The sequence below is a fragment of the Panthera onca genome, chromosome D3 (assembly GCF_046562875.1).
Source record: "Panthera onca isolate mPanOnc1 chromosome D3, mPanOnc1 haplotype 2, whole genome shotgun sequence".
NCBI classification, from domain to species: Eukaryota; Metazoa; Chordata; class Mammalia; order Carnivora; family Felidae; genus Panthera; species Panthera onca.
This window is the reverse complement of record NC_138350.1, coordinates 27,068,322-27,082,848: the sequence shown is the minus strand read 5'-3', so window position 1 is coordinate 27,082,848 and position 14,527 is coordinate 27,068,322. Positions and strand designations below refer to the sequence as shown.

Sequence of the window (14,527 nt, the reverse complement as noted above, 5' to 3'; positions counted from 1 at the left end):
TAAAGAATACTCAAATGTGGTTTAAAAAAAAAAAAAGAATGAAGGGGCGCCTGGGTGGCTCAGTTGGTTAAACATCTGACTCTTGATTTCAGCTTAGGTCATGATCTCACAGTCATAGGATCTAGCCCAGCATAGGGCTCTGTGCTGGGTGTGGAGTCTACTTAAGATTCTCTCTCTCCCTCTGCCCCTGTCCCCCACTTGCTCTCTCTTTCTCTCTCTCTCAAATAAAAAGTTGAAAAATTTTTTTAAAAATTTAAAAAGAAGGAATATGAATAAAGTCCTCAAACCAAGATTCCCATTGAAAAGACCAATGCAACTCTGACCACCTTTTACATGCCAGAAACAGAAATTTCTAATGTATAGAGTTCAGAGAGAACAGGACCTAAAGAAGATACAGAAAATTAACCTGTAAGCCTAGGATTACACTGTAAAGTTCTGTCACCAGCTCTTAGGCCCCTGCACACACAAAACAGACACAATAAATCTAAACCTTCCCCTGCTGCCACAAATGGTACCAAAGGTGGGGGGGGGGGGTGGGCAGTGGGGACACAGACCACCTTGGCCTCTGCTGGATTACAGGCCAGAGTGGAGTAGCAGCCACCATGGCACCTGGCAAGCAGCAGGTTTCTGTTGCAAGAAGGAAGCAAGGATGAGCGGCTGGAAAACAGTATCCACACCAACAGAGTACTGTGGCTCCCGTGCAGGGGCTGTACTGAGGAATCACAGCATGTGCTCTATGCTGAGGCCAATTTTTGCAAGAAACTAGAGAAATGTCAGGAGAAGGACTGCCTCAGGCCCCTGAAGGCTCAAGAGAATGCTGCCTTGCTGAGGGCATCTCTGCATCTAGAATGATGCAGAGTGTGAGTCTACATAGACCCTCACTCAGGCAGACCCTGCTGAGTCTGGAGGTGGGTATGGCAAGAAGCAGGGCTGCTGCTATCACAGGGACCAGGTATGGCTTTTATCCTGAAGGCAACAGGGGGATCTCATGTGAGGGAGAAACCAGACAAATATTTGCTGAAGGAGTCAACAAGAAAACCAGGCCCAGCTCAAAAGCTTTCCCTGCCCCCCAACCAGCTTCAAGGAAGGGATAGCTGACATTCCTCTACTCTCACCCAGCCCCCTCCTCCCACCCAAGGCAGCTGTTCTCAGACCAGGGGTCTTGTCTGAGGTTCACTCCTCCTGCCCATCGACTGTGGGGTCGCTCTAAGCAAGCAGAGCAGGACAGCTGGAGTCATGGAAGGGGGACAGAGTTACCAGGAGCAAGGGGGACGTGCCTGCCGGCGTGCTAGGCCCAGCCTTCTCACAGGGCACGAGGCTTCTGCCTGTTACAGATGGCCGCCTTCCCTGCACCATGCCCCTGGGGAATCGCCCACCCCCACCCCTGGCAACACTACACCTCTGGACGTATTGGCCCCATAAAGACAAGAGCCTGCAAGCAGAAAGGCTTAATTAAAAATTAACCAATGCCCTTGTTTCAAAGGTTTGGCAAATAAACGTCTGGAATTATTTCTTCAAATACAAATACTGAGATAGTCTCATTATAACCAATAGCTCCCTACAGATAGGCAAATGCCAGAGAACTGTCACCAAGAAGACTGGAAAGGGGAGGATGCGCTTGCCTGGAGCAGGCCTGGGAGCAAAGCCCAGCTCTGCTTGCTGAGCCTCAGTTTCCCCATCATAATCCCCCACCCCCTTGCTGGGAGGCCTAAAGGAGAAGATGGTTTTGGTCCCACACAAGTCCCTGCCTCAGTTGTGGTCCTAGCCATGGCCTGCCCACCCTGGGACTCTGGACAGATCACCTGCCACCCTGGGTGACAATGAGCCTGCCACTAACCCTGGACAGATGGCAGGTGAGGCTGATAGTCTGTGCCCACTGAGGGGGCAGGAAGCAAAATGGGGAACTTTGGTGCCATAGTCATTTGGCTTCTGTGGTTCAGTCTTGTGGCCTCTCCCAGCCCTTCAGGCACACCCAAGGGAGCCAGCAGGATCCAGGAGGCACCTCCCTTGGCCTTGATCTTGGGCCTGGGGTGTGGGAGGTGAAGAGAGATGCTGTTTTGTGAACGGCGGGCCTTGCTGGGGCTGAGACCCCTTCATCTACACCATCCCAGACTCCTCAGTGGCCCAGGCCTCACTTTCCCCATCTATATACTTGGTGCCCCCCACCCCTAGGCACTGTGGCTCAGATCCCATGGGCAGCAATGGCCCATGGGGGTGCCAGCATCTCCCTCCAGGGCAGAAAGTGAAGGCCCTGGGAGCACAGGGATGGCAGCATCTCTGCAGCCTCATTATCTTGCAAAATGCAGAGAGCAGCAAGTACATTCAGACGAATGAATGGCCTAATTAGGATTTCACAGAGAGTGAAAATATTTTGAAAAGAAAAAGTTTAACTAAAGGCATATTCAAAATACCAAACTCATCAACTGCTAACATCAACCTGGCAAGATGTGCCATGGGGGTGGGGTACTTCTATCTCCCCACCTGATAGTGGGCAGTCTTCCTATGAGTGAGATAAGCTGGGGGTTGGGGGGCTGGGTAAATGCAGGGCCAGGGTAAATGCTACTGTGGGCTTGCAGAGACTGGCCAGGAGAGCCAGCACAGCACCATCTTGCCTGGTGGCCCGGGCGATGTAGGCCTCAGTAGTCTGGCCCTGCCGCACTGACCATACCACCAGCCGTGAATCACCCTGTACGAGGGATGGCACAGCCAGAAGCTGGTGCAGCGCTCATGCCATAACTGCAGCAGACCATCAGCTGTGCCAAGTTCTTCACAAGGCCAATAGGGTGAGCAGAGCCAGGGTCTGAACCCAAGTCCCACCACATAGAATGTTCTTCCTTCTGCCCTGCCTGAGAAGAATGGGTTGCTGGAGTGGGAAGGGGCTTGGGGCTCCCCTGGGGACTTGCCCACCTGGATATGACCCATGAGTCTAATCACAAAGGCCCTCAGATGCCTGGCTGAGAGTCACAAAGGAGAGACAGCAGCCGGTCTGCACCAGGCTCTCCAGCCACACCAACAAGGGCCCAGCAAAGGCTCTACGAGGGCGGGAACCTCTTCTCAGTAAACAAGAGTGCTCAGAGGAGGGACAGGCTCTCTTGCAAAGGCTCCGAGCCATGGGGAGACCAGCATAGGACATGCCACAGATACACACAGGGAGGGCCAACTGTCTCCAAAGAGTGCCAGGTTAAGGTGACTCCCACAGAAGTCACAGGGAGAGGGACCTGACAGAGTGGTTCCAACACACACATGTAGGGTAAACATGCAGAATAACCATGACTTTTGAGGACAAAAGACTGATTGAGGGGAAGCTCTGGCCTGATCTTAATTTTTAACTAGGCAGTGGGTGTCGGCTAAGGGCTGGGAGCTTTCCACAGACACCGTAAACCTGAACACATTACACGATGCTTCCAATTTCCAGTGACAGAAAATGTTAGTCAGGAAATGGTTCAGATACAAGTGAAAAACAAAGTTAAATCCTCACCTTCTGTTTCTATCAAAATAAATTCTAGATGAATGAAATCTTGAGTGTAAAATGTTAAACTAGAAATATCTCAGGGTAAGATAAGGGTGTATTTACCTCATTAGGTGCTCAGGAAGGACAATGGGATAACTGAAAAGGGAAAACATTCAATGGATTTCACCAAAAAATATGAAAGATCTCTGAAGATGAAAAACTGTCCTAAACAAAAACTGAAAGATGGGGAAAGAATGTGCAGTAGGCCAACAGACGAGGGATGAATTCATACTTTAATAATAAAGACTCCTATCAATGGCTGAGATACACATCGAAACGCCAAAAAAACCCAGCATGGGGCAGGTGGTCACAGGAGCACAGCCATGCTCAGCACAGCTGCATGGAGGCCAATGACAAGGCCACTGAGGGGCAAGGCCAGGCTCGGGGTGGTTTCCCAGAGGTGGTATTGGTGCTGGCATGGCTGCAATGGAGGGCACCCATGTACCCCAGGTATCAGCATCACTCCCTTACCGCCTTCTGGCTCCCCCTTCTCGGGGAGCCCTGCTACTCTCTTCACTACCTGGCAATTCTACAGGTGGTCACTTTCTCTGTAGCTGCCTCCTCAGCCAGGCTGGGGGCTTCCCAGGGGCATGTCTGTGCCTGATGTGGTCACAAAACCCAGTGTCTGATATAGAGCTCAGCACAGGGGTGCTGAATGGCTGAAGGTGAGTATGGGAGATAGATGGGTGCTTGCCATCGATTGCTGTCCCAATTTAGTCCCAAGGCCTCCCCATCCCTATCTCCCTTTTGATATGGGCAGGGCTGCACCCCAGGGCCTACAGAGCAGGGAGCTCCTAGCCAGCGCCCAGGTTCTGCTTCCCAGTTTGTGAAATGGTTTCAGCCCAGAGCAGAGATGGCATGAACGCCACTACTATCCCTCCAGTGCCCATGGCAGACATGAATAATCAATTACTATGGCAGACAAGAATAATCAATCACCACATTCAAGAAGAGCAGGACAGAAACAAAAGAGAGGAAAAGGCAGAGAGAAGCACAGAGAAGACAAGAGAAAAACTGGGAGAAGACCAGGAGGAGGTGGCAGGGATACACAGGGACAGGAAACAAGCAAGCAGTGCTAGGAAAGCGGGCAAAAGCAGCAGGCAGGATAAGGGAGACCCTGTGACCAGAGCTATCATTTGGTGTTTGGCTGGTCTGCAGACCTGAGGCCTGGTGGCCTACCAGGAGTTAAGGGGGGCAGGGGCCAGCCCCCTGCCAACCTTGCCCTTAGAAACCATGTCACTCATGCCACAAGCAATGCCAGGTTCTGAGCCCAGGATGCAGCCTGGGCCTCTTCATCCCAATCCAGAGGTCCCCATGTGGCCCAACAGCCCACGACTGAGATGCCTGGCCTGAACTTGATCTGCCCAGGTGGTACACCACCAAATGGCAGCTTCCCACACCCACGGTCATGTGGAACAAGGAAGAAGGAGCCGGGCCCTGTCCCTCCCTGTTCTACAGCCCTTGGCATAGAACACTGAGGTGTCTAGAGGCCTGGGGTCTCCCAAGTTTGTCGCCTCTGCCTTCTCCCCACCACTTGAGTATGTCACTGGCTGGGCCAGGCCGTCCCCGCTGGATACACAGTACCACTGAGAATTCACAGGACTGGGTTGGCCAAGCCTCCCATAGAGACATCACCCAGTGGGGCAGGAGCAGATGCCCAGGCTGGGGACTGGGCACCCATACTGGCAGAACAAGAGTGACCAGAGGCATTTTTATGAGGCGTCTCTGTAAATACAGCCACCACAGCAAACCCTGAAAGACCAGGGTTCGAACAGGACATATCTTCCCACCATTCAGAGGGACCTGGGGGACACAGGGACCACACAGCCTCCCAACTCTGCCATACTTCCCAAGCACCATACCCTAGTCTTGCTGGAGGAGTGACTACCAGATGAACCCACAAACACAGAAAACATCCAAGGACACGGGCCAGCACGTGATGGCCTGTCCCCAGCTGGTAGCTCTAGTCTCCCCTGGGCAGCAGGGACCACCTGAGTTAAGAGCCAAGCTTGGTGGGCTATGCCGATACCAGACATGGTTATAGCGGGCATCCAAGTCAAGGTAAGTGAGGATCAGATCCAGCCAATGTCCTGGTTGGTCCACCCCACTGCAGGCTCACCCCTCGAGCCAGATATCAACCTGGTGACTGCTGACCACACTCAGGGCATCCATGAGTCCAAGCATTGGGAGGCCCCCATGCCCACCCCTGTCTAGCATTGGGGCTGTGCCCACCCAAGTGAGGCTGACCAGAAGAATACACCACCCCGGGTCATAGTCCATCCCTCAGTCAACCACACCTGACAGGCCCACTAGGACACTCTGCTGTCCTATGCAAAGAGGGGGATGTCCCCAGGCCAAGCCTTGGTTGCTTACCTATCTGGAGGGGAAATTAGCATGTCCCAACATCCATCCTGATGTCTCCAGATCCTGCAGGAAAACCAGAGGATACCTTGTGAAGCCAACCTGTTGGGCTAAGTCCTTTCTAGATGAAGCCAGACCCCTGGTGGGGGCACTGTCATCCCTGACCCCGAGGTCATCCTGTGGCGCTCCTGATGTGTACCCACACGTTCGTGCACATTCTCTTATCCCCACTCACCTGGACTACCGCTACCACAGTCCCTTGTAAATATTTCTAATGCTGTTCACTAGCTCCTTCAACACTGATTGTTCAGCTCTAGAATGATAATAACGTCTTCCCCATTCCAGAAAGCTGGGTGTGTCTTGATGTGATAAACAGCACAGCAAGGAGAACTTCTGCACCAGGATCTCACTGGCCCTACCGAGTCGAACCCAACACCCGCCTAGTCCTGCTCTCCCCACCTGGACCCCACTCCTGCCCTGTGTAGCAGGCCACCTGCCTCTCCTGATGCTCCTTGGAGCCAGCCCAGAACTCGTGTCCCTGTGAGAAAGGCAGCCTAACTTCAAGATCCCAGGACCCAGGGGCCAGAGCTATAGCTAGGAGTACCTCACATGCAGGAGCTGTAGCCCCATGGGCTTTCTGTCTCATCCCATGACTCAGGAGACACATTCCCTGTCATTGTATCTAGGCCTGGGGACGATGCCAGAGAGTGTGTTATAAAAATGAAAAAACAGGGTGGAGGGGCACCTGGCTGGCTCAGTCGGTAGAGCGTGCAACTCTTAATCTTGGAGTTGCTGAGTTTGAGCCCTACGCTGATTGTAGGGTTTTAAAACAAAACCCAAATCTTTAAAACAAAAACCAAAAACCAAAACCAGGGTGGCACAGAGAGGAGCGGAGGTCTGAGAAAGTCATCCCTGGGGGGTCAGGGGTGATAGAAGCTCTCTCCCCTGGGCTCTACAGTGTTTTCTAGATTGTTCCGAGCCTCTAATTTCCTCTTGTGGACATGGCCTATTTGGGGGCCCTGAGAGTGGGTATCCCTGCCTCACAGCAGCCCCTTCATCATGAGGAGGGGTTCTGAGTCACAGTGGGATCAATGGAGGAACAGGATGCATGGGTTCAGAGGCAGGAAAGAACGGTGGCCTGAGCCAGGGAGCCAGGCATGTTTGCATGTACGCCTATATCCGTGCACACTCACTCTTGTGTGTGCCTGAAAGGGCAATCTGGGAGGGAGCCTGCCCCCCTGCTGCATCCGCCCTGCCTGCAGCAGAGGAGCTACTGTTCCTACCCTGAGGTCCGAGGCTCAGGGAGCAGCTTTGCTTGGAGTGTGACATTTCTGGGACACTTCTGTTTTTGGTTTAAATGTTTATATAGGTTTTGTCCCACAGAGCACCACATGCCTTCCTTAGTCCTGATAACTGCCGGCCTGGCCTCTTGTTCAGTGCTGGCCTTGTGCAAAGCTTCACGAGGTGCTGCCAAGTGCCTCATCTTACTCTTGCCAAGTGCCCTGGATTGGCCCAACACCCCATTTTACAGATGGGGAAACTGGGTCCAGGATTTGAACTCAGGTCTTCCTACTCCCTGCACCCCCACATCAGCTGGGGATATTTGTCTACAAGAAGAACATGTTCCCTCCCGTGGGGCTCTGGCCAGGCTCAGAGCTCCATAAATACAGAGGAGAGCCAGTATTAGACACCAGTGGGGGGTAGGGGAGGGCATTTGCAGGGCCGCTGTTGGGGGGAGGGCACTAAAGGTTTCCTGCAGGAGGGTAGGGGGAATGGGAGGGTCTGGAGGATGTAAAGTGGTGGCAGCTTTGGAAGGCCCCAGGTCCCTGGGGTGCCCCTGTCACGGGACACTACATAGGTGGGGGCAGGGCAGAGCCCTGAGGGAGTGGACATACGTGACATACGAAAATAGAATCAGTGACGGGATTTGTGATGAGAGCGCAGGGGGTACCTGTCTTGAGAATCCTTTCTTAGAGCCCTCTCAGGGCTGACTTGCAGGCTTTGGGGTCACTCATCTGGCCAAGGACACCTGAACAAGGGAGCCTGGGGGCTGAGGGGGCCACCAAACCTGCCCCTTATCGGGCTCCATCCTCAAATGGGGAGGGTCCTGAGAAATGGAGCAGTTCCATCTGCCTATAGTAACCTGGGCCTCATTTTGCCATGGGCCTCCTCACACTGGGTGCCCCGGAAATCTGTCCAGTCTGCCCCCAGTCTTGGGAAGGTCTGCTGCATCTCAGGTCGGGGCAAGAGCCCAGGACACAAGGGGCTGCCAAGCAGCCAGTCCTGCAAAGCCATGGACTTGTCGTGTGTCCGTAGCATGAGGCAGCTCCATGAGCACAAATGGAATCCAGAGGAGAGACAGGGCCCAGGCTGGGTGGGCGGGGCAGGCAACTCAGGGCTGTGGCAGGTGCTGAGGAACCCGCGTGGGGGGTCAGGCAGGTCTGCCTAGGAACCTGCTCTGCACTCAAGCCTCATGCCCTCCTCCACCATGAGAAATCCCAATGTGCTCTTCCAGGCCCCTGGCCACTTTGGATACAATGTGAAAAGGCACCCACTTCTGTTGCACCTTCTTTCACAAATGAACAGAAGAAGTGCAGCCTCATCCTGACTGGCTGGCTCAGAATCCTCACCTGGGTGGTGGCAGGGTCAGCTAAGGAGGCCCTTGGGGCACAGGCCTGAAGAAGGCCTCACTCAGGGCCTATCGTTGTCCTTGCCCAAGCCCCATTCAGTCCCTGCATCTCCTCTTGCCTGCACCAAAGGTGATGAGGGGCTCTCTGGTGGTTACTGAGGGGCCTCGCCCCAGGGATCCTTGCTCCTCTCCAGCTTGTACCCTGGACAGGCAGACTGGAGAAAGCAGAGCTCTGGCCCTACCAGGTGCCTCAGGGAGGGGTCCCAGCACAGAGGGAGGCTGGGTGGAGCCAGTCTTGCCTGCCATGGTGGTCCCTGGTGCCCTCTGGTGGCCGTATTCAGCTAGTTGTGGCTTTGCTAGAGGCTGTTGGCTCTTCAGGATCCACTGAAGCAGTGGGAAGGGCCTGTGCCTGACACACAGTAGGGGAAAGGAGGAGGGAAAGATGTGGATGAATGAAATGGGTGTCCATCAGCTCAGGGCCTGACCTGTGAAATAAGCTGAGATGTGCAGCTGTCCCAGTCAGGAAAGCCCAATATGGGATCCCTGACCCCATGTTCCCTCTGTTTATTCCCTGATTCTGGGTCTTCTGCTGAGCAGCCCAAAACAGCATCATGGTCTTGATGGAGGCTGATGTCAATAAAACAGATGCCTTCCCCTGACTTGAGCCGCCACTGAGAAGTTCCCAGAACCCCTTTTGGCCCCCCTGGCAGTCCTCAGGGCTTGCCTCCAGGACAAGCTTGACCCCCACTCCCTCCCACTGCTGAGGCTAGGCCAGGTCACAGGGAAGATGCTAGGGACTGGCTAGAGCTCTAGCATGCCTAGTGCCCTTGCTTCCCAGCTGTGTGTAACTCTTGGCTCCTCTGGAAGGTGCAGGATCCTACTGCTCATGCCCCTCAGGCCTGGCCCCTGAGGAGAAGAGAGTGCAGTACATCTACCTTGAATCCTTATGCAGCATAAATAGGGATGGAAGTACAGTCCTGCCTTTACAGAGCCTCAGAGATGCAGAGACCTCTGGAACTGGGAAGAGACCTGAGGGGCCACCTCTGGAGGGGGTGCTATGCAACCCCAATATGGCATGGTGGGGAGCTAACTTAGCAGGTCTGAGGACTAGCCCAGTTTATCTGGGAGGGTCTTGGTCAGCAAGTATTTGCGTCTGTAGAAAAGACTATAAAGAAGATCAGGGCAGGGCTGGCTTGGCTGTGACCTTCCTAGGCCAGCACCAGACACCTGAGCATAGTGAGTGCTCTGTGCCCAACCCCGTGCTGGGTGCTAATGGACCATAGACTTGAGGAAGCAGGGGACAGACATGGCACTGTGGGTGGGACAGGGCAAGGCTGGGGGAAAGCATGCATTTTTTTTTTTTTTTAACATTTATTCATTATTGAGAGACAGAGAGAGACAGAGCACGGGCATGGGAGGGGCAGAGAGAGGGGGAGACACAGAATCTGAAGCATGCTCCAGGCTCCGAGCTGTCAGCAGAGAGCCCGACGCGGGGCTCGAACCCATGAGCAATGAGATCATGACCTGAGCCGAAGTCTGACGTCTAGCCGACTGAGCCACTCAGGTGCCCTGGAAAGCATGCATTCTTGATTCACAGCCCCACTTGCTATGGCGAGACTCAAGGACTGGATCACCTGCTCAGGAACTACTGGCCATGGGCCCAGTATACTGCCTAGAGGCTCTGACTGTCTCCTGTGTCCAGAACTGTCCCAAGTCCAGAGATACAGTGAGCACAGGACAGGCAGGACTTGCTCTGGACCAGCAGACCTCTGGTGGTGGCCCACATCTCTAGTGGTCGGGGCAGAGGGAGGGGATGGAGGCTGTCAGTCTACCTTTGCTGCATGTCTTCATGGGAGGAGATTGCCCTCTAAGCCTTAGTTAGTTGCCCAAGCCCCTGGGCTTATAAATCCTGACTTGGTGTGTGCCCTGCACAGTGATGCAAGTGACAACAGGAAGGGGTGTGAGAGGTGGGTAATCACCTGAGGTTACAATGAAGAGCCTAGCCCAAAGGATGAAACCCTGTTGGGGTGATACTTTTCCATGTTTCTAAACATGATTGGGTCTAAAGGGAAAACAAAGTCCCTGAGCAATGTTTTCAGTGATAACGCTACGCATAGGTTAGAAACGGTGACACGTTGTAAGTACCCAACGTTTAATTAAAGATTAAAATGGTAAGGCTCGGGATATGAGGCTGCCTTCCCTGGGGGAACACCTTGGCAAACCTAGGCTGAGTACCACCCCAGGTGGGGAGGACGCACCTCTGCCACGGGCCCGGTATCCCACAGAGGGGACTCAGGGGTGTCAGGAACGGGGGATCCCCGGTCGGGGCGGCCCCCGTTCAGGGCACCAGGCAGGAACCCCGGGTGGCATCCCCTCCCTCGTCCTCTAGGCGGCGGGAACACCGGGAGCGGGGACATCCCCTTGGCCCCGCCGTGCCCTCGCGCGTTCCGGTGGCGCGCCGCCCCGGGAAAGTTCCTCCGGCCCCGCCGTCCCTCTGACCGCTGTAAAGTTTCCGTGGCTACGGGACCCCAGCCGCAAGGCACCCGGCGTCGCGCAGGGCAGTAAAGGCTGCGGGTTCCGGCCGAGTCTCCACGGGGACGCGCGGTGCGAGATGCCCTGGCCCAGTCGGCAGGGCCCCGAGACCGTGCACAAAGGGACCCGCCCCCCGTAGTTCAGGGTTTCGCGCACCGCAGCGCCGGCAAGGTGCAGGTGGGGCGGGGCCCGGCTTCTACCCCGGCAGCTATGCCCGGCCAGACGTCGATTCCCGGCCCAGGACCCCATCTCGACCCAGCCCCTGCTAGACCGCAGTTGCGAACCCGTCCCGGACCTCTGGCCTCGTCCCAATCCGGGCCCCAACCTCCGGACCCCGCCCCCCCCGGCCCGAGCCTACCTGGAGCGCGGCGTGGGCGGCCCCGCAGCGTGGCCCCCGCCCCCAGACGGGCGTCCCCAGGTCTCTCGGCTCACGGGGCGCGACGTCCCCAGGGCGAGGCGCGGTTAGCGGTCCGCGGGGGCTCAACTTGGACGGGTGCAGGGGCGGACCCCTCCTGGGCCCAGCGTGCAGCCCCAGGGCCAGCCCTTCCCACCCCTCGCGCGGCCCGTGCGCAAAGCGGGTCTGGCCAGCGACGCGACCCTCCGCCCCGCCCCCTCCGAACGCGAATTTTCCGATTGGTCGGGAGACCCAGCGCGGCCCGGCAACCGGCGTCAATTGGACGGGCGCTGGGAGACGCCGGCTTGCCATTGGGCTCCCGGGGTGTCCGTCCCAGCCACGACCGTCCCCTTCGTGGAGGGGCCGAGGCCCGGGCACCTGCCGGGACCGCTGCGGCGGCCGCGGGATCCTCGGGGCCGCCCACTCTCGGCCGCCTTCCAGGATGTCCCCGTGCCGTCCGCCCCGAGCGGGGATTGGCAGACCCCGTGCTCCTTTCTCGGTTTCCAGTCTCGCCGGAACCGTTCCTAGTTCGCTAGGGTCCTTTCTCCGGCCCCTGCTGTTCGCCGGGAGCAGCGCGCCGCGCCCTTCCCTCAATATCTGATGGTATTCTTCACGCAAGCCGCGCGCGAGAGAGTTCCACTGACTTCCCATTTTACAGATGGGAAATTGAAGCTCAGAATTCTCACTTGCTTTAGGTCACCTGGCTCAAATCTAGTCCGTCACACTCTAGGGCCTATGGGTTCTCAGAGCAGAGATACGGGTCTGAACTTGGCTCAGCGAGGCAGGATGGAAGCCGTGTTTCTGAGGCAGAAAGGGCCTTTCGGTGAACCAGAGGTTTTCCTCCACCAGGTCTGAATCTACGGACACTTTGACTCAGCCCACCCTGCAGGACTGCCACAGGAGTGCCCTCCCTAACCTCCTCCATCAATCACAGCTCAGGGCCTGGGGGTGGGGAGGAGTTATACCCCCCTCCCCCCCCCCCCCACAAACACTTCCTGGTGTCCCATTTTCTCCACCCTACTTGGGGTCTTGGAGGAACACTGTGGGGTACAGCCACCTGAGTAGAGTTTAGCACAAGGTGCATTTTTTTCTGCCAGATAGCAGCCACCTGTTCCCTGCAGTGACACGAGGCACACATATAACAACAAATGGGACCATAATCCTTGGCCAGCTCCTCTTAACTTTATGGTGTGAGGAGGAACCAATGGGGTTGCTGCCCATTGGGGTTATTTCAGGAAGTTCATGATATGATGGCCCCTTGGCCAGTGACTCTGGTGCATGCTTAGTTCTAAGCCTTTCCAGCCCTGGTCACACCTGGAAATCACCAGATTTTCAGCCCACCGTATTCCCCACGTCCACCCAGGGAGTCACAGGCCCATGACAGTGCTAATGGGGAAGACCAGACATGTATGTCTTATCCACCCACATCAGGAAGCCAGAGTGTTCACCCAATAGTTGCTTGATCAGAAGAAAGAAAGTGAAGTGATGTAGGGCCAGAACTCACCACTGGTACCAACATTGGGTCCCTCCTGTGGTACCTGGCACACACAGTAAATCCACCCTAACAGCCTTTTAGAGCCAGGCAGCCACAACCAATCAATTGAAGTTGACGCTTGAGGTGAGAGACATTTGACACTCTGGCATACTGATGTTGCTTGTGGCTCTGAGCAGGTAGAATGAAGTGTCCTTCTCTGGAACACAGGGGGCCCTAAGAGCAAGATAGCTCTTATCTTATGGAGCTGCACCACTGATGACATTCTGACCCAGCTGCTTTGTGGGCTTGGGGGTTCTCTTCCTTCCATTAGGAGTGGATTTCACTAGTCCAGCTGTCCTACAAACCTCCCCGGGGGCATTGGACCCTGGTCCTCCTGGAGCTCTATTCTCATAGTGAGCTTGTAGTCCAGCACCATCCCTTTCCCACACACTTGCTGATGGTGGCAGGAGGGGCTGGACAGGCCTTTGAGAGAGCAAAGGGGAGAATTGTGCTCCAAAACTGGCCTAAGTGAGGACTGCCTCCCTGCCTCCCACTCCAGGCAGGATTCTGTACCCCAAGCTGGATTACCAGCCATACACAGGGGAGCAGAGTAGACAGTGTCAGTGCCAAGAGGACTCAAGGCTACTCTCTGGCAGTGGGCCCACCATGACCCAGGCTGCAAGTAGGGGTCAGTAACAGTCCAAAAGCAGGATAGATAGCCCCAAGTGCTTGACCACTGCCACAGGGACCAGTAACCCAGTCTCCTCCCTCTCTCCCAACCTCTCCACCCAGCTGGTGGGCATCTACGTAGGGACATCCCTGGGACATGTGAGGAAAGCTATAGAGGGAAAAAGGTTTCAGCTGGAGGTCAGGAAGAACTTCTCAACAGTGACAAATGTTCAGAGACTGAAAGGGTGACCAAACAAGGTAGTGAGCTCCCCATCTAAGGATGTGTGTCACCTGAGGTGGGGTGGCAGTGAACTCTTTCCAGTCCTGAGACCCCAGGGTTCAGCTTCCAACCCCAACCCATCTTATCTGGTTTTATCTGCTCCCTGGCACCAAATGTTGTCCAGACTGGAGTCAGTGGTGACAAAGAATATCAGAGTGCCTGCCATGGCTCCATCTAGATGGGGAGAGTGTAGCTGGAGGTGGGGCTGGCCCAGAGCCATATGCTTCCGTGGCAGACCAGGATTTGAACCTCTGTACAACCCACGCATGACCACATCCCCTTTTTCTGGCAATGGGAAGGCACCATTCTGTGTCCCACTCCTCTGAGGCATGTGGTCCAGTGTTTAGGAAAGACCGGTCTGCAGCTGCTGCCCTGTATCCCCGGGCATGGTCACATGTGCCTAAGCCCCAAGTCTTGCTTGTCTAACACTACCATCTCTTGGGTGGGCTGCAAGGTCTGGCTGCCTTGAGGGAAATGACTGGCACCAGCCCAGAAGGATTCTCCTGCTGGATGGTGGGAAGGAGGACCATGCATCAGGCTGGGTTTGCTGCCTGCTGGCCATGAGCCTTTGGACGTCTGGAGTCCTCAGTAAAGGGCTGTAAAGGGCTTCTGTTGGGTTCCAGGAGGAACACAGAAAAGATGGCCAGAGAGTTGGGCTGGAATGGGCCTTTCGGTGT

At 55.5% G+C, this 14,527-nt stretch overlaps 1 protein-coding gene across 6 annotated transcripts in view; it reads right to left on the bottom strand.

The window, feature by feature from the left end:
- The window catches only part of ARVCF (ARVCF delta catenin family member), a 49,651-nt gene extending 38,019 nt beyond the window's left edge, over positions 1-11,632 (bottom strand). For 3 of the 6 annotated variants that reach the window (XM_060612946.3, XM_060612948.3, XM_060612947.3), the window contains exons 1-2: positions 11,392-11,631; positions 5,885-5,938 (exon numbers count right to left, since the gene is read on the bottom strand). The gene's annotated coding sequence lies outside the window, so the exon portion shown is untranslated. Of the gene's footprint in view, positions 1-5,884; positions 5,939-11,391 lie in introns of all 6 variants that reach the window. The other 3 variants (XM_060612949.3, XM_078435537.2, XM_060612950.3) reach the window with 2 other exon arrangements.
- Between the last annotated feature and the right edge of the window lie 2,895 nt (positions 11,633-14,527).